The sequence below is a fragment of the Synchiropus splendidus genome, chromosome 1, assembly GCF_027744825.2.
Source record: "Synchiropus splendidus isolate RoL2022-P1 chromosome 1, RoL_Sspl_1.0, whole genome shotgun sequence".
In the NCBI taxonomy this organism is placed as follows: Eukaryota; Metazoa; Chordata; class Actinopteri; order Syngnathiformes; family Callionymidae; genus Synchiropus; species Synchiropus splendidus.
The window spans coordinates 31,654,324-31,682,057 of record NC_071334.1 but is presented as its reverse complement, the minus strand read 5'-3'; the positions used below and the strand labels follow the sequence as shown (position 1 = coordinate 31,682,057).

Here is a 27,734-nt window from a genome sequence, read left to right as displayed (position 1 = left end):
ACAACAGTCAAGTTAAGGGGTGTGATGAAGAAAATGAAGATAATGGCACCAAATAGTTGTCATAAGGGGTGCACTTGCCAAGGGAGAATGTCAATTTGAACCTGTACCAAGTATGCACACAAAGGTAATTATTAAAATGCAGATTAGAAATGCAGGACACTCATCTATTTATAATCAAAGCCAACCCTAGCTATTTGTGGTCAGAGGCAGGGGAGACAGGGGGACAGGTCACCTGTCCATTACAGGGCACGTCCATGAGAGGATGTCATGATGGCCAGTGGGGGAAGATTGATACTGTAAACAGAAAGGACTGAAGTTCACTCCAAACCAAGAGTTGCCCACGGACGGATTCAAACCATACTCTGTAATATTGCTGCAATGGGGGCTCACTGATAGCACTGCCTGACAGCATAAATAGTCACCTGAATTGTTATGTTTTTGAATCATTAAAAAAGAAACAATTACAGTATGTCAAAGTCTCTTTAACAATGTGCTTCTTCATTTACAGGTTCTATCTGAAAGGACAATAACATCACCTCTCAGCACGTTCAGGTCAATGTTGCATACATCTGAGTTGTCTGAAAGTTACTGCACGTCTTCTTCCAGGATTCAAGTCTTGTTGCAATTCACTGTACATCATGCTAAGCCAGATTGTCTGTGACAAAGGAATTCACCCAGTTACAATGTCAGCATCAGAACTCAAAAAACACCAGTCTGTTAGTTATTGCGAACAAAATTATTATTTAAAAAAACACAGAAGCACACATCTTTAGCCTCCAACATCTCAAGTCCACTCTAAACTCTAAACACAAAAAATTCAAAAAGCAAACTACACCGATGCAATGTCCCTTCTCCGGCAAGTGACAATGAAAACCAACTGTGCATCTGTGCGGACTGTTGAGAGATTGTACTACAATTCTCCTGCATGGGATAAAACCCCAATACAAGTTAGAGATAGTCTATCCTCAACATGGGACCATGGGGTCAATAGGCCCCATGACCTTTTGCAATCTATCATTCACATTAGCAGGAGTCTTTTCAAATAGTGGTGACTTCTCAGATGAATCTATTACAGCTCTCACTGCAGCTGAATAATGAGACTTCTTGAAAAACTAATTTCAAGAGGAAACAAAAACTATTAAAGATTCCTAAATTAATCCAACTCAGTAGGTGGATTGTTTTTATTTTTTCATTTCACGTGTGTGGATTTGAAATTGTTCCTAAATTCTGAGCTTTGCAAGGTTTCAAGAATGCAAAATAGCTTTTACTTATAGTTTTTTAACTTTCACAAATAATAGCAGTACTTTAATTGCAACACTCGTAAAATATATTAAGAGAAATTATCAAGAAACATGAATATTTAGAGAAACTTTATTTAAATCAAATAGTTAACATTTAGGACATTTAGATTTCAAATAGATTCTCTTAATAAGTATTGCTTATTTGTTTGTGCAACTGTATGTGTTCCAGTTTCTGCTTAATGCGTTCATACTTAATCTTAAATAACAACAGAATTCTGATGCACTTTGGACTACAACGCATCACATAAATGTTTCTAATGAAAGTCAAATACAATTCTCTTTAACTGTTTCTTTGTTGGAATATTGAAGCAACATTTCTATTTTGTCTGCCTTGGTGAATTTTAAATGAGGGACCGAACGCTTTATTATCTTTAGCGACCATTGTGTTTCAGTTTACACGGGGGATTTCAAAACCAGACGCAAAATTCTTAAATCAATTATGTCGATACGCGTCTATTTGGATTGCGTGGCAGCCGTTCACTTAAGAACCAAAGAGTAAGAAACAAAATAGTGCCAGTTTAACAGTTCTGATACCAGTGGTTAAGCGATGACATACCTACCACATGGTCCTCGTGCGCTGACCAAAAAGTCTTTCCTAACCAAACTTCAACATACAACCTGGTTTAGTCAGAAGGGGTTGCCTGCCGCGATCCTGTCGATCTTGCTCTCCTGATGTATTATAAGACGCTGCAGCTCGGGCAGTCAGCACTGAACTTCTCCTTTCGCATGCACTTTCTCGGCTGTGGGAGATTTCTTTTTTTTCCGTATTTCTTAAATCGGAGGGTGGGAGCGGGGGGCAGTGGACATCAAGTAGGCTTGTGAGTAACAGGAATACACCCACTGCCATCGCGGCTCCAACCCATGCGCGCGCGCGCGCGCGCACGAGCGCACACTTTCCTCTAGCTCGCATTGTTTTGTTTGCAAATGTGATTAGGGCTGATCCGGATCTATGCGAAGAGGTGAAGGAGGAGATGAAGGCCTCCTTCCTTGGGCGCTGGGACAAGTTCCCTCACAAGTTTCCACATGAGGCGTAGAAACTATTTACGAGCCATATTCACTACTTGCTGTAAATGCAATTATTCTAGTTATCGCAATAAAAGGCAATAAGAGGTGCGCGCGGGCTCGCGTGTTTCCAAAATATGCAGCGAACCGCCCCGACTGTTCTCTCTTGATCTATCTCGACACATGCTGCAGTCCAGAACGGATAGGGGCGCAAATCCGCTTGGTCCGGGATCCACGGCACGATACGACCACTTTCCCCCGGCAGGACCCTGTTTTTCTGCTCTCCGTTCAACGAGATCGGCTGCCTCAGGAGCACCACATTAACCCCTGACTCGCCGGTCAGAGGCTTGGTTCGCAGGTGCTGTCAAGCTGACACACCCACACAAACGTCTCGTCCTGATTCATTAATGAGAACTGAAGCACGATCGGATCGCCATAAATAAACGACACCAACAGCCGAATAATGAAATTGTAAAGGTGTGATGAAAAAAACATTCATTATTAATAATGAGAAGGAGGAAATCTATTCTTTTAAATGATTAAAAGTGTTGTTTCTCTTGGGTGCGACTCACGGAGGCAGCTACAACAAACATAGCTGCAGAAGTGGCACCGCTAACAACTGGAGTAAACGACACGTGCCTGTTCTGACTAAACACAAAAATATTGCCATTCTACTGCAACATACATACACTTCCGAAACCTATCTCCAGGATAGAAGCATGCTGGGGAGATATGGGAGGGGGCTCACTTAGGCGCCTCAGAATTTGGGGTGCAGGGTCCTCCAGGCAGTTTCCAGGGGATCCCAACAAAATGAAGAACAGATTTCTGCCAATTACATTCAGCTCGGTGGAAATTCAGCCAACTGAGGCACATATTAGAATAACTAGAGTAATTAGTCTGTATTAGTGTACTTGTGTATACACACGCAACAGCGCACACACACACACATCATGTAGCAAACATTTAGAATAACATTTGTTTATTTAAACAGCTGGATCTTAGAACAACACTTGAGCCCTTAGTGAAATTAACAAGATTGTTAACGACATTATTGGGATTAGGAGTTTCATTTGCACAGGATTTTCGGGGTATGGTGCATGTTACAAAGGGCTGTATGAATATTATTTTGTCGCAGAGAGAATCTAATGTCTATATAGTTCTTAATCTAAACAAGAGCTAACATTCAAATAAATGTAAATGTTGAAATGAGATTATTTAAAAGATCTTAAATGAGGTAAAATCACGTAAAGATTGTGCTCTTGGTTTTTAGTACACAATTTACACAAACCCCATAGAGAGAATTGAGTAACCAAGAAGGCTTCATCCGAGCTTGGAGCGGCTAAATGAGTCACTGGATCCATGTCCCTGCATTCCTCCATGTGAATAACGTGCGTTATATGTATTTTAAACCGAGGTCGACCCATTTTAGCTGTTCTGATAGTACTTTCTGTTGTTAAAAATGGAAGTAGAGAGGACAAATGGCCCTCATGGCACCGGCGTCTCAAGTCATGCGTTTACAGGATCAGTGCTGTATTAAGAACTATGCAACATCTGAGTAAAGTGACAGAAAAGCATTTCACAAGCCTCCACAGACCGCTTAAAGTTACAGCAGAGTAATTCAATTATGACATTTCCAAAACCATCGCTGGCCTTAACGCAGTGTCGGAAAATAGAAACTGAGAGCAATAATACAAACATAAATCCTTCCATTATGGTTTGCTCTTCAGCTGATTTATGAGATAGCAGAGAGGCAGCGTCCAAATAAACCACTCCTTCTCTTGGACTATTGTTTTATTGACTGCTGCATTGTGCGTAGTGGATTTGCAACATATGCCTCCACCTTTTGAAATTCATGTTACCCAACATGAAGGTCCCAATATTATGTCACCATGACCTAATCACCTGATGTCAGCGTTTGAAGCTTAATGTTTATGTTTCTGGCTTTGTAAATCAAGTTGAATTCATCATTTTTGAATGTATGGATCCATTCAATCCTTTATCTCAGACAAGTTATATTAAAAGACAACAAGTAGTATTCAATTAACACAAGACATTCCATCTCACCGTGCTGGCACATAGGTGATCCTCATTCAAATTAAAATACAAGCAGTCACAGTTGAAGCGAATTATTTGTTAATGCAAAAGGAAGTAAATAAGCGTACATTGAAGCCAATTTGAAAACACAGCTAAATCCACATGATATAACAAGGAGCAGGGCCAGCAACAAGAATAAAGATCTGGATAAGACCAACACCTAGTTCTTTAAATAAAGCCCGTTGCCCCATATCCCTATGGTGCACACATACTATTTTTGCGAGGTCACCAGGTCATGCACCATTTCCACATCCACATAACACATGTAGACATGCTTGGCAATGCAGGTAGAGTGGGTTTGTAACATTTAAAATCCAAACCAGAACTGAATGTTGTGCCAAATGAACTATTCAAATGACCATTTAAGAGTCCTGATCCAACAAGGACACCAAGCAAACATCATGCAATTCTGTGATTGATTATCTTTCATATAAAAGTGTTTTTTTTCTTTTCCAAAGGGTCCGCTAAAAGAGTATTCTCCAGATGTAAACAAAACAAGTCTGAGCATGCTCATTGACCAGAATAACAGAGACAGGCAGTCCTTGGTGATTATATATATATATATATATATATATATATACAATTACGGTGCTTAGAGCAAAAGGGATAAAAGCCTTTTTATATTAGACCAGTGAATGCCTGGACCAGATTACCGCTGCTGGGTAGTGAAGATCATCAACAAAGAATAGTTGCTATATGTGCACTTCTGCTTTTGCGGCTCTTAAATCAGCTAGCTATTTATATGGTGAATTTTATTTAGTTTAATAACAGGAAACTTGTAATTATTAGGTGGACTGCCTTCAGCTGTTGAGGGGATGGCCTTTGGTGACATCTGACACCTGTGTTTTAAATCATGTCTCAGTGATGAATGAGGTAAAATGATTGAGTTTCTTTATTCACTGCCTTATGCTTCTGTTGTGGTGTAATACAGTTACCCTTAAAGCGGTGCAAGCACTGCCAGCCTGTGTCTGTCTGTGTGTGTGTGTGACACAGCTGTGATAGGTTAAGAATTCAACATTAAACCTGTCTCTGGTTCCAATTTTAGTCCAGCTCCTTTTTGGCAAATAGAAAACACTTCAAGGTGCCACCAGATTTAAAGATGCTGTTGCTTTCTTTAGTTTTACATGGTCATGTGGTTTTGGGGATAATGGACCTTGTTTGTCCCCGAGGCCATTGCGAGCATGCGCACACACACACACATTCATGTATGAAGCAAATGCAGATGCACACATACATTACAATGTGGGCGTTAAAGGGGCCCCATGACCCCGTGACTAAGCTCCAGTCACTAATGTACTGAGAACACAGGATCCTAGCTTTTCAGAGCTGTAAACTTTTGAATGCAATATTTAGTTGCATACAAGTCCTGTTAGGACACACAGTGGTGCCCTTATGCTAGGTCAGTGTGTGGCACGTCTTCCATCTCTGGATGAATTATGTCTTGAATGCATATTTCGGAGGCAGCACCAAAATGCTGTAATGCCTCAGCGACAGAGACGTCTCTTATACGTCATCCATGCTAGTCACATCTCTATACCATCTTCCGTCCATGCTCTTCTTAGTTTTTTATTGCAGCTGCTAATGTGGCGTCCAAGGGTCGGACAAAGCTAGCTTTGTCAGCCCCCCTTCTCCTTGCTGTCTGCTGACGTGTTCCCTTGTTCTCCGTGTCACCCCCTAGCCCTTGTTCCCGTTCCAATCTTTCAATAAAACTCCTTTTCTTCCTCTTTCATTTCCCCCATCACTCTACATCTGCAAAAGCATCACGCGCCATGGGATGGCTGCTCAGGAGTCATGTGATCTGTTGCCTGACCGAGAGAAAGGAAGTGTGTGTTTGAACCTGTTTTTTCCCCCAGATGTGAGGTCAAAGGTCAACTCAACACTGATCCAATCAGTTCTGCCATCACAGGGTCAACTCACTTTTACCAACCTTCCTCATTTCTAGAGCTGCTTATTATTCCATTTTTTGTCTGATTAAATGATGAGTTTTTTTGGTTGCAGACGTGGGTTGGCGTTACATTTTGTAGATAAAGTTTCGCAGGTTATTTTGCACCATCAAGAGCAACTACTGTTCATCCAAAATTATTTATATGGGTGTGTAATAGTAAATGCCTTTAGCAAAATTTGGTATCGGAAAAAAAAGCCATTAGCAACCAGATGAATACAAAAGTTAGAAAACCTTTCAAAGCTGGAATAATTTTGTCTTGCAACTGCAAAAAGAGAGAACTGTGAGTTTAATTATCTGGAGCAGCTCTTTGATGCAAGGACGTGAGCATTGACAAAGCTTATCAGATTCCAGTTCGACTGCACGATATCTGGACAGTGGAATGTCAGAGTTTCACAGAGGAATAAGAGTAAAATTAATTTAAAAAAAAAGTGGTACAGAATCAGTTTTAGAATTACAAAGGATTGACAGAACAGTCATATAAAAATGGACAAATAAAGATAAATGAAAACATTCAAGTAACCATTTTAAATCTTCAAGGAATTTGGGGTTGTCTATATAATATCAAGCAGCTTCTATAAACATACTAATATAGTTTTGAATGGGCTATCAGACGGTGATAAGTGAGCAAAGGTACAGCATGTGTTTGCACACGCCTCACTTTGTTGCCAACTCTTCCCTACATTCCTCTGTATCATAGAGGCAGTTGTTGCAGATATGTTTATGTGGTGTGCCTGTAGGAATTAATATGAAGTGAAGCTATTAAAATATCCATCTTACTTAGGCAGAATCAGTCTTCCCCTTTGTTCTCCATCTTGTGTTCTCCAGCAGGATTTCGTCATCTCGAGCAACAAGTCGCCTCTTTGCCAGATGAATTTTTTACATAATGCAGGCTGTGGATGACATGAAGCAAACAGGGAATATTTCATGGACTGTGCTCACGGGGATGACAGGTATACATGGAGGAAGAGGCTTTATTGTTCACAAAAATATTACGACTGCACATGAACGCAGACACCCACTCCAGAACAGACTTGCCGCGTTCCAACCCCCTTCCCCGCTTGATCAACCAGAGTGAGTGCGCAACTAAAATAAAATTTTAGTACTGCAGTAATGTAGTGGAGCAGCATGGCGCCACATCTAATGGGTGATCGTATCTACATGGCAGTTCCTGCACGTATAGCACCTTTGTGTTTAAACGTGGAGCATCTGTCATCCCATGCCCTCGTGCACTAAATATAACTGAAAAAAGAGTTCAGATGTCCTCGCATGACATGAAAATGAAACGGCAATAACAAGATATTTGTGTGGGGCAATGCTTTGGGAGGGGTCTTTATAGTGGTAGAAAAAACAGATCTCACGTGGGAGACATAAGCAGACCAATGTCACTGATTTTCTGTGGGAATACTCACAAATGGTAAAACACCACTTATTGTTACGTCCTATTTTTTTGTGTATAAAAACTGACAAGATTTCCATCTCTGTCAGAGCAGCATATGTGTATGTTCATCACGTGAGCAAAGCATTATAGAACCTTTCTGGGGAGTTATCCATTAATTTAGGGTTAAAGTCCATTTGCATGTAGACAAAGGGGACACGGGCCATCCATCTCCACTGCGAGGGGAAGGGGATAACAGAAGAGAGGAGAAAAGGAGGGTGTGTGTGTGTGTGTGTGTGCGGGAGGTGAACCGTCCTCTCGCAGATAAATCTGTTGCCCTCAGGGGTGCGTTTACTTAGGTGAGGACTGACTGTTCTGCAAGCACAGAGTGATTTATCTGAAAATACCACCAGAAAGAGCACATACACAAACACACACATCATGGACTACCTGATTTTTAACACACTAATCTCAATACATCTTGCGTCCAAAGACCTCTTAGTCATACGAGTAGGAATATTGAATCTCACGTAATGACTCTGGTCATTTAAAATAATGAAAGATTGTTTCCCTTACTGAGTGAGGCAAACTTCATCTTTCAGCCCACCAACCCAGAAGCTTTCACTCTGGCGGGTCTGATGGAATTTTACTAATGTAAAGGGGGAATCAGTCTTGTAAAGTGTGAAGTCCATTATGATAATGACAATTTCATTTGAATAATTTAAAAAGTTCTAAAAAAAAAGAATATATATAAGAGGGGCGCTCAGCAAGTGCTTACAACACAGCAACATACAGTTTTAAGACTGAAGAGACAATTACGTTTTTAGCTTCTATTCCCTGGGCATTGAGCTCAGTCAGAGAATAGCGCCGTGAGCAGGGAAGGTGCCTCTATGACCCATGGGTCCTGTAACTAACATAACATTCTGAAAATTGTGAAACGTCTTACTTAAATGTTTAGTGGCTCCACCTCTGCGGTAATCAAATTAACCATTCCTGATTGCTCTCTGGATGCTGCACCAACACTGCAGTTGCACAGAGCTGTGAGGTTATTTATCCACGTGCCTGATGGTTACAATCCCCTCTTTCATTAGCTGATAGATTTTTCATGGCCATGATGAAAACCACAACTTTCATTTGGACTATAATAACTTATCAAATTCACTGTTTTCTCTGCCTGTTCTGAAAGGGTGCCCAACTGTAGAATAACTTTGAACAAATCCCTTTGTAGTTTTATGCCAGTGTGTTTGTTTGACAAACACAAACACACACAAAAGGCAGGGCACTGCGTAGGGAAAACTAGCAATGCAACAGGATGCTGCTCTGGATGTAAATTTTTGAAAATACTAAATAAATAACAGGCCAAACATGGGAAATAATAGCTCTTTATGATTGGATTTAACTGCGTGTTTTTGTTTACAGCGCACTTCCTGACATGCTTAAGAAGTGTCAGTACCGCAATCAAAGTGAACACAAGTTTTGTTATCATCATGCCAAACTATTATTTGCAGCTGCTGCTGTCTCATCCCACATTGAGATCCCGTGTGAGTGTGTATGTGTGTAAGAGAGAGAGAGAGAATAAGCAAGAGTGACAGAGAGAGGATTTCCTAGCAACGATTCGAGCATGCACGCACACACACACACCCCACTGCACTGGGGCTCCCTCCAGCTATCGGCGTGGGCTTCCCCCTCCTCCTCTACTCTTCCCTCCCCTCCTCCCCATCCCTGGCTGCCGCCGAGGAAAGAAGGGAAAAGAGAGAGAGTGCGCGCTCCCCTCTTCACTACTCGCCCCTGGAAACCCCAGCTGCCATGCTACACGCCGCTGTTACAAGAGGTTCCGTCCCGCGCACCGAGGCGGCGGAGAAGACGGTCCGGTTTCGAGTAAAGCAACTGCTAAGTGACGGAATGTGCGTGCTCGTGTATGTGTTTTGACGACGAAAATCTGGCGACAGGGACCAGAGGCTGTTTGGAGGAGGAGTGGCGGGGGGTTGGGAAGCTCGAGGAGGACGTCGAATACCCGGTAGCGCAGCCTCAAAATGGCCGGACGGACAACGGGACAACGATCCTAGGAACCAGATACGGCCAAAAAGCTTTCACGTGCAAATACCTAGGACACCGGAGCATGGCTACAGCAGCGGGGAAACGCACATGGCACTCCTCCTCCGGCTTGGTCGTCGTCAACGGCTGGGAGGTGTTTGGCGGCGGGCGCCATTTTCAAATTCTTCTTTTCCCCCCTGCGCTGTGAAACGGACTCGGCAGCAGCCGTCTCATGTTACAATGACGAAGAATGTGGAAGTGGAGGACAGCGAGCACCTTTTTATGATTTTAATTGTCTTCTGTTAAGGATATATGAGGTGAGGCGCTACATTTTTTCATAATTGTTTTCTTTATAAACTATAATCTAAAATTTATTTTAAACTCGCCAACAACGGTCAAAGCCTTATTTTTTTCATGTTATATATATATATATATATATATATATATATATATATATATATATATATATATATATATATATATATATATATATATATATATATATATTTCAGTTATTAATTTATAAACTGTTGAAGGATTTATATGAGCATCATATTTTTCCAGTCCAGAGTTTTTTATAAAAGTGGAGATAAAGATTTGTAAATACGGTTCTTTAAAGAAAAATATATAAATGCTCAGCACGCCATACAAGATATAATAACAATAACATATAGGCGCATTATATAATGAAATACAATGTAATTATACATACAATGTAGGAAATACTGCCCCGCTTCGTTTCCGTTTTGTTTGGACACTGGCTGTGTATGTGCGTGTCCATCAACAAAGGTAATAAATTATTGTATTTTAAGGGATAGGTGTTTTTAATATTGCAAATAAAAATGTAGATTTTATGCAAACATTAAACATAATTATGAAGATATATGTGCGTGTGTGTGTGCGCGCTACTTAGTGTGTGTGTCTTCATAATGGAAATTCGTTGCGGTTTTACAATGTAACTGTATATATCTTCGCAAACGAATACTGTATTATTTATTCATAAAACAACTATATTCAATTGTCGAACGTTAGATGAGATTTGTGGATTTTGACCAATCTATTTTATTTTTTTATTTTTTATTTTTCAGATCACAGCATTTTTCAAATACACGTTTAATGTGTTACAAATATTTACAATGTTAAATAGAGTCAGCCATTAAAAAGCATGTATATTGTCGCTATTACTTTATTAGCAATTTCTTTTATTAGCTTTTTATTTTCATTGTTTCACCGTCAACCAAGCCGTTACATGTTCAATGACGACGTGCAGAGTAAATGACTCTTCGTCAACAATCCACTACGAGAAAACATTTGATCTAATTAACTTCAAAGTACTTATTACCAAGAACAATAAATAACCTAATGACAGTAATGTGATATAAATTAATGCAAAATATAACGTGAATAAAATCTTTAACTGACTTCAGAACAGTTAAATGTAAGTATTCACATGTTCATTTGCTTTCCATTTTCTGGAGCTATTGTTTGAACATGAAAAAGAAAAACTATATGGTGTATAATAGAGTAGCTTGTTGCTACATTTACATTTCATCATTAAAATTGAACATTCAATCATATTAACTATATTTTTCAGATATGGTGAAAACTGTTTAAGATTTGAGCAATGAATATTTAATGACAAGGGTAAAAAAACAAAACAAAAACATATTAGACAAATTGTTGTTATTGAAATTTACATGTATTAGTCTGCTGAAGTGAATATTAAAGTAACATTTACAATGAAATATGTTTGTTTTGTTTCACTAAGTTGATGATTATCATCATTTTGTATGTATTTTTATTTGTACTTTTTTTCATCGTTGTGTATGTGTGATTGGGTGCGAACAGATTTCTGTCTAGTCAGGGAACACGCCCTGAAACTGCTTTGACCGATTTGGACAGTTAGACAATGGGAGACAAAGATGTTTAAATTAATTTACTGAGTCTTTCTGACATATGTTGTCACCCACAATTAAAAACACACTACTCCAACTGTTCTGTCTTTAGCTGGCATCGTGGAAAATTGCTTCTAATTTAAAATGTGAAGTTTTGCTGATTGAGGAAAACTGAGATATGGATGCATAATAAATTAATTAATGCAACTATATTGTAGATTTACTGGAGATAATTTATTTGTTTTGCTATTGACAATTGTTTCTGGTCTATTGCGTGCAATAAAGGATTTAAATTTCAATCTATTTTTTTCAATGATTAACATTTAAGGCATATTACGTTTTATGTTGTACTTTTTTTGGAAATTATGAAGAGGACTATTTTATTGTTTTGTAACTGTTTGCTTTGTGTGTCGCTCTAAGTTTGTATGTTGCTGTTACTTCACTAAACTTCAATAAAATTGATCATTGATCAACATTTCAAACGGACAAAGAAAACTGAACATCTGAGTTGTTGATATTTCTTTCACTCACAAAAGAGAATACATAAATATAAAAACAAATCTGGAAAGAAAAAAATGTTTTTAAGAAAATCAAATCCAAATATCGAGTTTTGCCTTTATTATATAAATGGTTTTAGAAGAACAAATAGTTAAGCCAATTGTGTGTGTCAGCGTTGGTGCAGGTAGGCAAAGGCTTTCAAGGTGAATTCAGAACCACCATTAGAAATGTCGTGAGGGGGTGGGGTTCTTCTGTCAGGAGAGCGGAGAAGGGTCGTAGGGGTCACGGCGGTGGGGCTTGCTGGGATACGTCCTAGCTAAGCTGCACGGAAGTGTGTTTACTGGCAAAGCGAGACCACAAAGCGAGAGTTTTGTCGATGGGAGACTGAGAAGGTGTCGAGGAGGTGATTTAGTTGTGGTTGGTGTAGCGCAGTGGTCATATCGCGTAGGCCATTCGCTCCTTCATTATTGCATCTCAGACAATTAAGAAGCAAATTAAGCGAGTGGTGCAGCCATGAGGCGCCATGGAAGTCCACCATCTGCAGGGAGCAGGAATGTATTATCACAACTGAGAAAAACGCGACTGCACCGTTTCTTTTAAAATGTAGGTGAAGCTGAATGACATTGCTATACTATAACTATCTATTTGTACAGCCATTAGACTGCAACCGTAATAAAATAATTGGACTACAACTGATTGAAATTATAGGCGAGGATATAATGGAATTGTATCAAATTTCGACCACACACACTTTTCACTTTCATTGCAGAGGATTTTTAACTGATTGTTTGGTAAGACAGAGGCGGAGCTGACAGGAGACAAGTGGGGAACCCCACCCCATCCCACCCCTTCATGCCCCCTCCCCCGAGCTCCTGCTGTACTGAGATGGCCTGCAAGAGAACCACCCCCCCCCCCAGCCTATAGCAAGAAGGCACCCAGCTAAGAAATATAATACAAACTCAATTAAATGCGTTCTCTGCTGCGATTTACCGCAATGAATGATAAATTGGCCGTCATTCTCGCACTGTCGGATCTGTGAATTTGCAATAATGGGCCGAATGTAAAATATGCATAGGGCCACATTTACCAAATTTAGTGCAGGAGGGGCATCTGTCCACCCCACCACGCCTTTGTTTAAAAATCCAGCTCACTCAATGTGCTTCATTTCACTAGTGTGTGTTTAAGGTCAAACCAGGCTAAAATGGCACATTGTCTCCTTGAGACAAAACTGCAAATATAAGTATGTATCTAGGATACATGCCTTTTGTCCGAATATAGTATATAATTTAGTATCTTAGCTGTGTGGAATTGCAAATGCAAAATATGCTTTGGCACACAGGATTCTTACGATGGACTTAAAAAAACAAGAAGTCATTTTTTAATAAATTAGCTGGAAAACAATTTGAACAAAAAATATGTTTTTGATGGCAAATCTCTTGAATTTTATAATTTTCATGTTTTCAGTTAATCAATTATATTTAAACATTTGTTTTGTAATGTAAAAGCTTTCATGGGAGTAAACAAAAGTGACGATAACTGGGGCAGACTTGCACCAGCAAAATGAAACAACGTGAAAAAGACAGCTATACATTTGGGTGTCAGAGCGTGACCACGGTTTGTATTCAAGTGGTTCTTGTCAACTGAGAGTCTTCATTGAATGTGATAGTTTGTCTGCAACGGTGCCTGAAAATGCTGAATGTTTAGTCCTGGTAAAAACATGAAAAATAAAGAAATTACTTAAAATAAAATTGTTTTTTTCATATATATATATATATATATATATACTTCTGAAATGCATTCGTGATCGATTGAATCTTTGAAGCGACTTTTTAGAGAACACAGTCATATAAGTGTGTTTATTGACATTTTTGCATAAGTGAATTATAGCAAAAATTGTGTGTTTTTTTTAAAGACTAAGACTAAAAATACAACAATACAACAAGTCGGAGACGGTGGAAAGAAGACATTTAAATGATTGACTGAAGCAGCACGGAACTTGGGAGAGGTTGTGATCAGGATGTCGTGTGGCGGCGAGAAACTGAGTCATAAATATAATCTCAATCTTAAATTGTGAAGGTTTCCATACACACAGATTGTATTTTGTTCAGAGGGCGGGGATCACACGTGGAAATGTGAAAGGAGACAAGGTAACTATAGTAAAGGAATTGTATATCGGAAGTATAGGAATTGCAAATGTGTTAGCAAATCAAATTGTACGTTATCAAACATATGTGCAGATTTCAGGATTGGGATACTTTATAGTTCAGAAAATGTAAGGTTTAGCTTTTGATCTGAAGATTTCAACGCTATGAGCTGTTATTTTGGGGAAATATAGATTTTGGTGTCGCGTGAAAAGACACACACACCTTCTCTCCTATTTATTCCATTAATCTCCAGGAGCGTGGCAAGATACTGGAGGGTTAGTGTAACATTGTGCCGCTCTAATATATTCCAGTCCTTGCGTTGCCTGTGGCATCCATATGTTTAATTCCACTACAAATGTTTTGACAGCAAATGAAACTTCTCTTTCTTGTTTTCTTTGTCGAGGTTTTTTTGCGGGGGAAATCATTTAATTTTTTTTACTTCCTCTTTCTGCGTCCAGAGGGTTTCTCCGAAGTGTGTGTTTCTAAAAGAAGCACACTGATGCTTTATTTAATTGGCTGTGGACCACCTGGAGTTTTAACATTTCCCCTGGCTGATTTTTGGACTCCCGCAGGTCGACATGTGACGTATGATGAAACTAATGAAACGGGTTTGCTGCCAAGCCCATAGAATGTTAATGCACTAGGTTGTGAAAATGATGGGTTGATCATTCGCAATTTGTTTGGATAACGGTCACAAGCTGCTTAAAGATATGGGTATTATTTTTGGATTGTCACTAACCCTGTCATGTCACAGAGACAGCATTTCAACTGATGAACACAGCAATATTTTGATGACATGTAGCGGCAGACAATTCATGTTGAAATCTGGCTCACCACAGTCCAAAAAGACAGCAACATAATGCTAAAAGATTGATATACACCGAATGCAAATTCTTCACATCTTCACATGAAAAATGTTAATAATGTTAATAACAAAAGTATTTCATTTAATATGTGTTCAAAGTGAAACATATGAAAAAATAAATAATAGCCCTCACATTTCCGTTGCATATTTCAGTCACTGGAAAACCGCTCTGATGATGTTACAAGACAACCGTGCAACTATATATATCATCGGATTTGTCTAATTAATGAAACAACACAACCATAATTAGTTTTGTTCTTCACTTCCAAGAGTCGCAGAATCTGGTGTGAAGCAACGCAGTAGAAAGCTCTGATATTTGTGCCTCATCTGCAACAAACTAAGCACTTGTTTTTTAATGTGTAAAAGACCTGTTTTGAGTACCCGTCGGTGTTTCGAGATATGATCTATTATATTATTAAATAGAGGTGAATTGAAATATTTAGGTTTATGTAAGCTGCAGACATGGTGATGGGAGAGTGGGAGTAGCAGCTAAAATGGATGTTACACGATGGTGTTTCATCATTTGGGGCTCATAAAGCACACTACGCACAGACCACACCAAAATTGAGAGCAAACAACGTGCAAGGGTTTGTACGTGACGTTGCCTTCAAGGTGACTTGGAAATTCCATTGAGGGATTTTGAATGTCTCGAAACATGTGTGTGCGTGTGGACCTGGTCTGATTACGAGGTCGCCAAGGAAGAAGAGATCAGATGAAACAGAGAGAAAGCCATGTTTGTGTATCTGTGTGTGTGTGTGTGTAGAGCAGGAGGTGAATAACGTGTTCTTCCGGTGCAGGATGGGCCATTCATCATTCTCACATGGTGGGTTTACTTTGCCAGAGATAGAGAAAGCGATGAGGACCTGCACCACAGTGTGTGTGTGTGTGTGTGTGTGTTGGAGGAGGGGCCCGTGGATTGAGAAAAGGGCCCAATGGACAAACCAGATGTGAAGGTGCGTGTGGGTGCTGATGTGGCAGAGTGTGTCACAAGGTCAGCTTTACCTCTCTCCCGAGCCTCGCTGACTGTCATACAAGTCATGCACCACCTTAGACAACATTTCACACCCACCTACATCCATGAGGAATAAACAATATTCGCTCACTTGCCTGTTGGATTCAAAGATATTCTCATTTCTCACTGCAGAGGTCTTATGGACATGGCTACTGGCCACTGCAGACTGTGTTTTGCAGTGATGGCATGAAAGCATTTCTTACAAATGAGAAGTTAACACACATTCCTCTACTGCCATTGAATTGTATGACTGAGTGGCCTTGAATTGCAGAACTGTTGTAGGGGATGACTAAATTTGACACAAACCATCAACCAACTGAAACTCATTTTTTTATTTTTTATTACCTCTGTAATATCAAAACACACACATACATACTCTATCCTTATGAGGACCTCTCATTGACATAATGCTTTCCCCATCCTCTCACGCTTAACTTAACCATCCAAAACAAATGGCTAACCTTAACCAGGACTCTGAACCAAACATAAATTTAATTATAATGACCCAGTTTGAATCCTCAAATTGAGGCTTAAACTAAAAGGACCCCACAAATCCACAAGATCCCCACAAGTAGGTGTGTTTCTAAAAACTGGTCCCCACAAGTATAGCTATACAAGGACACACTCACATTTGTATTCTATTTTGTGGGGGCCTCTCACTAACATAATGCTCTCGCCAGCCGCTCACCCTAAACCGAACCATCCAAAACACATGGCCAAACCTGTGGGGACCAAGCAAAAGGTCCCCGCAAAGCAAAAATGTCCTCACAAGTAGGTGTTTTTTCCAAGACTTGGTCTCCGCAAGAATAGCTAAACAAGGCACACACACACACCAATGCGTGCAAGTTTGGGCGTGACGGTTCAGTACAAGGTCAGGTGGCATAACAGATGATCCTGTCATGGTCTCAAACAAGCTGCCGCTGCCATGACAACGGCAGAAATACGCAACAAGCCTTCCTGACAAAGATGCGTGCAAATAGGTCAAAGGGCGCAGGAGGAGGACACACGAGGAGTCACATCCACGCCAGCCACACCTCAGCCACTCTCTCGGGCTCTGTCGAGGGCAAATTCTGAATCAGCTCAACTGCCGAGCCCTGGCGCTTTTCAGGATGGCCTGTCGACCTCTGACCTCCCAGATCAGCTGGCCTCGGGAGTAGAAGTTGAGCCACAGCCTCCCCTGGTGGCCACATTCCAGACAAGGAGTGGGGCTCCGATCTGATCCTAAATCAACAATTCACCGGAGTCTGATGAAGCGAAGCAATTAGAAGATCTGTGCGATTCAACGTCAGTGGAGTAATGGAAAGCATATTTCTATTAAAGGGGGGATGGTGAAGGGTGAGTGAGGGGACAGAGAGGTGAGCCTTTTGGGTGAGTGGGAATGGGGAACACCTGTGGGAATGTGAGTTTCGTCATTTCATCGACATGCATGAATAATACAGTGATACACTGTACACGGAAGGTCCCCCTCTCTTGCCCTCCACACACACTCACCCATTCTAACTCTCCCCTGACTTTGTTTAGGGTCATTCAGAGGGGGACTAAAATCAGTTTCAAATGTTCACATTATTTATTATTGGGCATCATCCCACTGTACAAATCCCTTACAGATGTTAGCCTCTGGTGCGCATCAGTGTGTGCGTGTGTGTGTTAACAGGTTACAAATGTTACACACAGGATACTTTGAAAGACTGGTATGTTAGTGATTGGCAAGATTGGGTGGGGGTCAGTGCACACTCATGGTGGGGCATATCGGTGTGAGGAAGGGGGGCTATGAGTGACTGCAGGAGAAATGAGGGCTGATCTTTATGCAGAAGCACATTTGTTTATGAATGCAGCAGATTGACAGAGAGGTCGTCGCTCTTCTGTCAGCAGAGTTGGAACAAAGAGGAGAAGGAAACACTTGTGATCTCAAGTATCACAACAATGCAGAGGATTTTTTTTTTACTCGTTTGACAGCTTTTATTATCCAATATAGACACAAAAATTGTACCACCAAATGTTCATCTTGGCAATAAATATTGCCAAGAAATATTTATTGCCATGATATGCAATAAAAAATCTAATCTTGCCATCAAAATTGTAGTGCTATTGCTATACACATTCACTGCTCTTAAAATACAAGTGTTGATCATTTAATTGGGAGCGGACAGGATCAATACATTTTTCATTTATTATTATGCACTAATTATCATTTAATGATAATTCCATTTGTATCATAAAATTTTTTTTCAATGAAATGGCCAACTATTATTTCAATGGAAGACTTATTTAATGGCTGCCATTTTCATTGGTTTTACAATACTTTAAGAAAAGTACGTTTTATTTCCAAATATTGTTGAGATCGACTTTGTTATCGCGCGCACACACACTCTCAGTCATGTTTTTGTCATCTTATTGACTTTCATTATTTCCCCAGCCTCTCACCCTTAACCTAACCATCCAAAACAAATGGTCAACCTAAACCAAACCTAAATTAAATTACATTTTTATTTTGCAGTTTTGATCCTCAAATCGAAGGAAATAGCAAAAGGTCCGCGCACAAACACACTGACTGCACCAGCCTAGACTGTAGGTACTCCATACACAGATATGCTATAATATAATACAATTAATTAATTACTAGGGGTGGGATTTGATAAAAAATAATCTAATTAATTAGAGACTTCCTCCTAGCTGCCACGTGTCTTGTGCATCAGTGCGATCAGTGGACCAGGAACTCCTGCACTTACAAAGGTTCCCTGTTGTCTGGAGAGCAAACAGTTCAATGAAATTAAATTAAAACGATTAAATGCAATAAAAATATTTTAATGTGTTAATTATTAATTGCGATTAACTCGCTAAAGTCGCACCACTATTAATTACAGGCCCATCCACATCCACGCAAAGACACACAGCATATAAATACCAAAAGAGCGACACACTATATGTAATTTATTATATCATTTGGAGTGTAGGTGATGTGCACACACAACACTCACGCATGCACATGATTTTGGGGCAAGTTATCAGCTACTCTAATGGGACAGTACTGGGTCAAAGGTCACTGCTACAAAGACAGTAAATGTGGCATGATATTCTTGAAAAGCCTGCCTACTGCTGGAGAGGACCGGGCAGTCAAACATAGTCACCTTTGGACTGAGGGTCAACACGGTGACCTTTCTGCTAGTGTGTGGCCTGAGGGAGATGAACAGGCATACATAAATGTGCCCACATGTTGAGCAGAAAATCTCCTCCCTAGTAGGATTATTTCTGTTCTGTGGGTTGGTGGGAGTTTAGCTATCAGCAAATAAACACGCACAGTTAACAGGATGGAGTGGGGGTCTTATGGGCTTTGTCTAACACCTCAGAGTTCTGTTTTGCTCCAGAGACCCGAGAGTCCTTGGCACATGCTAAATGGATCAAAGTAAATAAAAGTGGCCATTATGTGTCGGCTCCAGTAAATAGCTGCTCTCTTGTCTCCGCGTGCTTCAGAAAGAGGGGCGGAAGACGTGATCACGAGGGAAGCCCGTGTCTTTTCTTCTCCTCACCACTATTGAGGCAGGGGGGTTAGATCTGCCTGCCCTCCCTGCTCCTTGTCCTCACCCCCATTTCTAATCTTTCCCCTTCCTTTTCTCACTCTCCTTCCTGTCACCTCTCACCATCCTCATCCCCTTCCCTGACGTTCCCTGTTGACGCGAGACCCTGCACTGCCCACCCTGTGGCTCCAAACACGCAGGAAGGCAGAGATCAATGGCATCCACAGAGAGTTACCCTGCTGAATTTGGATGAGAACTTAAGAAAGGAAGAGGAAGGGAGGACAAGGAAGATTAGGACTAAAGATAGTGCATCTAGGTAGAAACAGAAAGGTGAAATAAGGAAGTCTTTAAAATGCTAAAGTTGCCAAAGCCTTTCTTTTACTATGTAACAACTTTTTTTTTCTTATAATGTCTTATGTCAAAATACCTGATTGGTTGATCATGCTGATTATAATAGATTCTTAATAAGTTCTCAAAAATGTGTAAAATAAAGGGTCAAGATACACCCATCAAAATAAACCCCCTTCATAATCAATTTAGTGGCAGCTAATGCCGACAGTTTGCATCTGTCAGAGGTTCAAAATAGTGTGTATACTCAGGTTAGTACTTTTTCTGGGATTATTATGCAATTTGAGCCCCACAGACCAATGTGCTCAATAATCAGGAAATAAAAAGGGATATTTATTTACCAATTTTGGTTATAAAACCTGAAACTGCAGCTTTAATTTCCAAGTTTCTAATGTAGATGCATCCATGGAAAAAAGGTTCCTGAGAGAGTAGTTTTCATCCTCATTTAATGACATACTGATCATCAGCATGTAAATACAGGAACGCAATAAAGTAAAGCACAGGTGACTAAATAAAAGATTTTTGTAGTTAAATTGATCTGACTTTGAGTTGTGATATTGTACAGCTTTGGTATGTAATTGCTGTCATGTCCCAGAAGTACTGTTTAGTCAGCTTCTTCTGCTTGTGTCCCTCCAAACTCATGGTGATGAGTGAAACATGTTGAATCTGTTGTTCGCCCCTTAAAATCACAAAAATTAAAAATGCTATTTAGCGCACAGGAAAGTGCATTGACTTGGTCATAATGAATTAACCTCAAAGAAATGGTATTTCAATAAAGGCAGACATAAGCGTTTATGGTGGAACTGCCCGGCGATGAGTGAACTCCTTGGTGCACCAGGTACACAGAACAACATTTTTGTGTTTCTGGCATGAAGTCTTTTAAACCTAAAATTTCCATCCATCAGCGCAGTCTGATTTAGTCTCCTTCATCACAGCTCCTTTGGTTCTGACATTACCGTGTAATGCACCTGGAATTGGTAGCGTGAAAAATGTTCCTGTGAAAGAAAGCTTGTATATGATTCATCTGTTTTATTCGAATGAATGAATTATTTCAGTCTGTATTTAATGAATCAAAATATATCCTTCAAAGTCCCTGCCCTAGTTTATGTTATATTATACTTACGGTATGCTGTTTTCTTGCGTTGTGCTCTGTTGCATACCACAATTCACTACTTTCTGAAATTTATGCTGCCTTACCAAAAATATAAAAGGTTCAAAGCAGGAGCAGGAATGAACGTTAATAGTTGTTGCTCATATTTCTGGCATAAATTATAAAAATAACTCTTCTTATGACAGACACCGTAGGGAATATGAAATCCAGTCAAGGTGCTGGACCTCAGATGTGCCGGACCTGATGAAAAAAAACATTTCAAGTCAAGATTTCTTGGTGCTGTGTAATGCTGAATTTTTAAGGAGCCCACATCGACAAAGATCTTGTTAGCAGTGATCATGTGAACACAGCCTCATGGTGTCTTGATGTAGCTTTTAATCAATTCATTAGAGTTATTTAAGGAGTTTGTGTCGGTGAACTGAGACATTCATAACCAAGAGCACCGGCCGATAATTTGTGCTGACGAGAGCGAGTCACATTCACTGGGATTGATGAGACATTTCCTGTTTATTGGTGAGTATCTGCTGCATCTGCAGCAACACACGCCGCTACTTCCACATTGCACGAGAAGAGGAAAGCCTTTTTGAATGTTTGTAACTGAACGCATAATCATTCAACCTTTGTAGCTGATTTGTTGTCTAAAAGTGAGATAAAGACGATATGAGATATGAGACAGATATGAGATATGGGACAAATTAAAAGCACAAATTAGCATGTGTATCAGTGGCTATATTTAGTGATATCGCAACTACTTTTAGGATTATAAACAAGATACTCATTGACTATATGAGGATATTTGAACTCAACTGAGACCCTCAATATTTCAGTAATTTCTCTGCTCATTGTGGGATGATCTGTGGCTGCAAACAGCTGAAATAGCTGCTAGTCTTTCTTACGATCGAAGAACTTGCCATCAAATCTGGAAACCATCAGAGGCAACGAGGGTCAGGCCACTCCTTCACTGACCTTTGCCCTCTTCGCCCTACAACAATGAAGTAATGCAGCCTGTCTTACATCGCGTCTGCATTTTGTCACAAACACTCCTGATGACTACTGTACATGAGACAATGCAGGACAAAAATGTTGGGGGATCCAAACTCAAGAAATGGGACACCTTTTTTATAAACCCACATAGTTTGTGTTGCAAATGTAAAGAATATGTCGCCTCAGAAGTACAAATACAAACAAATACTTGTGTCGTGTTGTGGTGCGTGTTATCAATAAAATTACAAGATTATTGCGAAAGACAAAAGATAAAACAGAAATTGAATTGAAAAATGTATTGAAAAATTAAAACGTGTAGTTTGTTGTAGTGGAAATTGAATTTTTGTGGCTAAACACAATGAAAGTACTATAAGGGTAATGAAACCTTTAAAATATTTGTTGAGCCAGACGCATCACATGACCTCCATGACAACAAGCCACTGAGGAACCTTACCACAGACTTGTACCTATAAGCAACTGCAAATGACCCTCTGTAAGCCAAACATCTGACACTAGCGTGAGGGTGAGATAAAAACTTGATCCAGCTTGGGTTACAGGATTGTCCAGTGGGCCGTTGGTGTCTTCCGCCAGTGACAAGGACAGACATTTTTTATGACCAGCTAATCTCTAATTGTAAAATGAGGGTTTTCGTGTCAACCTGTCAAACTTACTGATATGACACTTCAACTGGTGATAACTGGTGGATGTTTCATTGTTTACTGCAAGTATTGCTTGTAAACTTTGTTCCTGTTCCCTGATAACGTAGGTAGACTTCGCGCACACGGGGTAAATGTTTTCACACTTTCCCACAGCAGGTAAAAACACCGTACAACGAGACAAGTTCAGTGCAATAGTCTATGGTCAAACACCATCCGTGTCTTCCCCCAGTCAGCACATGCTGCTCTGCCTATTTTCCATAAGTCAAGTATCAATAAAATGCAATTTCTGTCCTTACATCTTTCATGTTAATAGAAGAATTTGTCTGTGGGAGATGGACAACAGAAACACATATCGTTCTGTCCTACTTTTACGTGCAAATCATCCAACTTCTAGTAGAGCAAACTTAACTCGATATAAAGGACATGACCAGTGGTGGCATTGAAGCAGCAGAGAATTGCGTTCTTCCCAGGTTCCAAACTTTCAGAAGACAGCTTTAAAGTTGACGCCTGGGATTACGAGCAGCTCTTTGCTTCATCACTATAATGAATTGAATTAAGAATAAAGAGGCAGCCATGACCCCAATATAGGTTTGTTATGGACCCGGCTGTTCATGTGGTAAGTGCCACTCCTAAAATCCTAACGATGCTGCTGGCACCAGAGAGCTACATAAATGAAAGGCCTGTTCCTGAAGCAGCGGAGGAGAACCTGGGATAACTCCACCGCTCCTGGCTCTGATCCCTGCGCTGGACTAGAACGCCGTCAATTACAGGGAGATATATGGGCCGACCCCTTTCCACCACTTAACTGAGTCCCCTTTAGTCAGGATTGTAAATTATCACTCCCCTGTCCGAAGTGTGGAGTCGCCAGTCAGACCTTCCTCTGTCTTAGCTCGGAATGAGAAGGAATTCCCTCCTTCTGTTTGCCAAACCCAAACATGAGAAATCCAATGCCGTGAAGCCCACAGCCCACAGACAGTGATTTAAACACACCCAAATGTTCATACGTGGTATCAACTATAGATCAGTGGGAGCAGGTAGTGAACCGGGCTCTGAAACAGGCACACATGCAGGCCCGTAGATCATGGCGCTGGGCAGCGATGTCAACGCTGCCATACACAGTGAGCCTTATTGTAGATTTAATAGAGGAAAGCCAGCATGAATCCCCACAGTCATTCTGTTCCACTCAAACACACCATTCACAACTCACTGGCCTTATGTGTCCTCACACACCAGAACATATCTACTGTACGCTGCCATGTGGCTCAGCATGCAAGCCGTGGACGTATACAGGAATGTGAATAGAGTGTCATTATTCAAATACGACCAACAAAAATGAGAAAATACTCCATGCATGGATATGCATGCGCAGAAGACAGATTCCCTCTCTGGTGCTGGGGGTTTGTTTTGTTTCCAGTCAAATGAAATACTAAACTAACTATATAAATAATAATAAGTAATGTGGAATATGGAAAATATGATTAACAGTACTGCAAATGTATATGTCAAATTGATAAGGTAAAAATCCCACAGTTTAATTTGCGTAGATTTATTCTTAGCAGTATAATTTTTGTGTTAGCGATATTGACCGCTAACTTTTGTTTGACACAGGCATTTTGGTAATGTCACATAACACATAACATACAGTATTGCACATTTATTTCAGTTTACTGTTAGACAAGTGAAGAAACAGACAAGTGAAAGAGTAGTACGAAGCACAATCAGGGTCATAGGTCTTGAATTGATAGATGAGAGGTATTTGTAATCAAATGTAGTCAATCTGTAGAAAAAAATGTCTCTCCATAAGAGTTTGCATTTAATAATTTTTTTCAACATATTTAAACATATATTTTTTGATAAATTAATATAGAAATAAGAGTTAAAAAAATACTATATAACAATAAAAATCAATGAATATATATATATATATATATATATATATATATATATATATATATATATATATATATATATATATATATATATGGAACTATACAGTACAGAAGGAATTTTTGGGCATTGCAAAATGTAGTTTATATTGCTATGATCGCTCATTGAGCATTTAGGGTCACACTCACACCTATGATGTACATTCTTCTTTCTGCGTTCCTTGTAGATATTTTTTTCGTAGCATAAGGCAACAGTCAGACAGGTTAGCCGTGCAGGATGTCGTTCATCTCTCCATCTACACAGGTAATAATACACCTGGGGTTGACGTGGAGGGCTGGATGCTATAAACTTTGGGGTGTAGCCATCATTTAAAAAAAGATGCACCCTGCTCAAGAAGCAACCGTTTCCTTGAATTCCTGATGAGAAAACCCGGAGGATCTCCTCCCCACTCCTCTCTCTGTGCCTCCGCTGCTCTGCGATTGAGGACGGACTCTAATGTGTGGTCCATTTGCTTCATTAACCAGGCGGACGTGAGCCATTCAGCCAAGAAAATGCCAATTGTTCCTCTTACCTTTCTGCTTTTAATGCGCAGCATTAACAGTTAGTGCTTTGGTGACGGTCAAATGACAAAGTCTTAATAGAGCACAGTGGGATGGGCCGGACAAAGGTAAGCAATGTTCGGCAGGACGCAGCCAGTGGCAGAGTGAGAGGCCCGTGGAAAACCCCCCATTCATAGTCTGTCTAATGCTGGAGCGTAATTAAATGTGATTACTGGAGCAGAGGGCTTCTCTGAGGGCCACACATGCACGCTCATTAAGGAGCCGCTAACAGATGTACACAAGCGGCGACCACAGGCCCACCTTCAGTCCCTGCTCACTGGCTGACACACACAAACATCAACAAATGTGAGAGGGAATTTATCTTGCAAGTGTCAACTTCTCAAGCACTTTTGGGAAGACACGGTGGCCATGTGAGTGGGTCGGAGTGAGCCAGGCTTCTCAGACCACAGTCACAAGAAATGTTTTCTTTTTCTGGCTGGGACTTCACGGAAAGTTGAAGCATCAATCTTTCTTCACAAGTGCAGAATAAATATACAGGTAGTCACTATTGTTAAGTATTTTGACTCCAATTAAAAAACAAATAAATCCACTGCTATTATTCTCTTTTCAAAACAGTGTGTTTGACAAAAGATCGCAAGGAATTTACAGCTCAAAATAAGTACAAATTAAATGAATTAAAAATTACATATTAATATAAAATATTATTATCATATACCGAAACAATATTCACAGATATCACAAAGTAAAATAAGTGTAAAGGAAAAAAAGAAATTTAGGATGGAAACTATTTTAAAATACATTTTTAAATTTAATAAAATAATGGATTATTTGAAAAAAAAATAAAAAAGGCACACTAAAGAGTCAAAATACAATGACATTGCTAAAACAAATCTTGTTAAGGAGGGTATATGTGATTTGAGAAAAAGTTCACCTCATTCTAAAAGTCAATGTGGCTGGAAAACCATATTTTTTCATATTTCCATTAAAATAGAAACATGCCCATCACATCACATCGCAAGTGTAAAACATTACCAAACACCATTACATTTGTCATATTTAACTGAATCATAGCAGAATGCATCAGCAGCTGCAGTAAGGTCTTGACAGCTAAGGTCAATATTTGTGTTTTGAAAAATAAGTCATTTTGTCACTTCTCTCGTGTATCATCATTATCAATTCCAAAATGGGAGCAGTTTAGATGATGAACTGGGTAGAGGATTGGTTCAATATTTGGGTTCACGATGCACTGTAACTGTCATCAGTATCAGGGTAAATTCCATTTCCATTGCTGACCAAAGAACTATTATAAGTTGTATGGGGTCAAGAATGAGTACTCTTGATGTACTGATATCAAAAGGAAGGAATGGAACATGGTGCAACAGGTAACTGCATTCCACTGAGGTCAAAACGATGCTTCTTTTTTTACGTCATTCGAAGGTCTCACGTCTGAGGATATCCATAAGGTTTGAGTGTCAAAGGTTTATAAGTAAATATGTGCTGTCAGTGGGGTGTAGACTTGTTTCAGAGTCCAGAATGGCAGTGGTTGGATGAGGGCACCATGTCGAGTCACAGATGGACACGGCAAACTCATGTGTACAGGTTCTGAGTACCAGGACTGTCGAGATCTACTTGAATGCAACACGATACTATGACATGGTGAAGATTTCTGGATTTTAGTTGGGAAGTTTAAGTACCTGATGTTAGAACATGGTTCTTCCATAATTCTGCATTTCTTAAACTTGAGTTTGGGCTCATTGCCAGATTAAATCAGTGATAGAAAAATCCATGACAGCGTCCACATACACCTTCTGTGGCTGGTCAGTCCAGTTTCCTGGGCAGACACAGTCCCCTGGTGCTCATGGGAAATAGTGAGCATGCCAAGCCTCACAAAGGCATCCTTTCAGTCGCCCGCATGCTTGACCTGTGCAGGGTCAGTGTTCTGCTTTGTGCCCCGTGACCCCCTAGTGGCCAGGGGTCATCGCCGGAGCCCGAGGTCAAATCCAGATGCCTGCGTCTAATTTTGCCCCTACCAGGTTATCCGTCCAAATCTGCCCTGAAATGTGCCCCTCACCCCACCCCGCTGCAACCTCCACACATGAGCGAGTCCCACAGAAAGTCCTGGGTGCTCTGCTGTCTAATTGGACCACTGTGGAGTGGAGCTCAGTCTCCAGCCCTCACTCTGCACCACACACACATATACACAAACAGCCCTGACCCCTGTAACTGCACTAATGCTCAGACCCATGGCCTTTGGTCTATCTTGAGGGATTAGGTGCACAAAGACACACATACAAGCAGAGGCGCACACACAAGCGCAGCAGGCCTGGCCGAGGGTCTACCTTGAGGGATTAGGTGCAGAGAGACAGGACCCTCCAGCCAATCAACCGGTCTGTCACATTGATTTTGTGGGGTCATTGGTGCACAATGACCAGGGTTTTCCTGTCCTAACCTCTCTGATCACACACATATGCACACATAAACTCTTGTAATCTCACTTTGAATAAA

The 27,734-nt window shown here is 40.3% G+C and overlaps 1 protein-coding gene across 3 annotated transcripts in view; it reads right to left on the bottom strand.

Moving 5' to 3' along the window:
• The window catches only part of bahcc1b (BAH domain and coiled-coil containing 1b), a 58,989-nt gene extending 49,012 nt beyond the window's left edge, over positions 1–9,977 (bottom strand). For 2 of the 3 annotated variants that reach the window (XM_053845010.1, XM_053845263.1), the window contains exons 1-2: positions 9,822–9,977; positions 7,120–7,232 (exon numbers count right to left, since the gene is read on the bottom strand). The gene's annotated coding sequence lies outside the window, so the exon portion shown is untranslated. Of the gene's footprint in view, positions 1–1,861; positions 1,952–7,119; positions 7,233–9,821 lie in introns of those variants that run through there. The other variant, XM_053845099.1, reaches the window with a different exon arrangement.
• Positions 9,978–27,734: the final 17,757 nt, after the last annotated feature.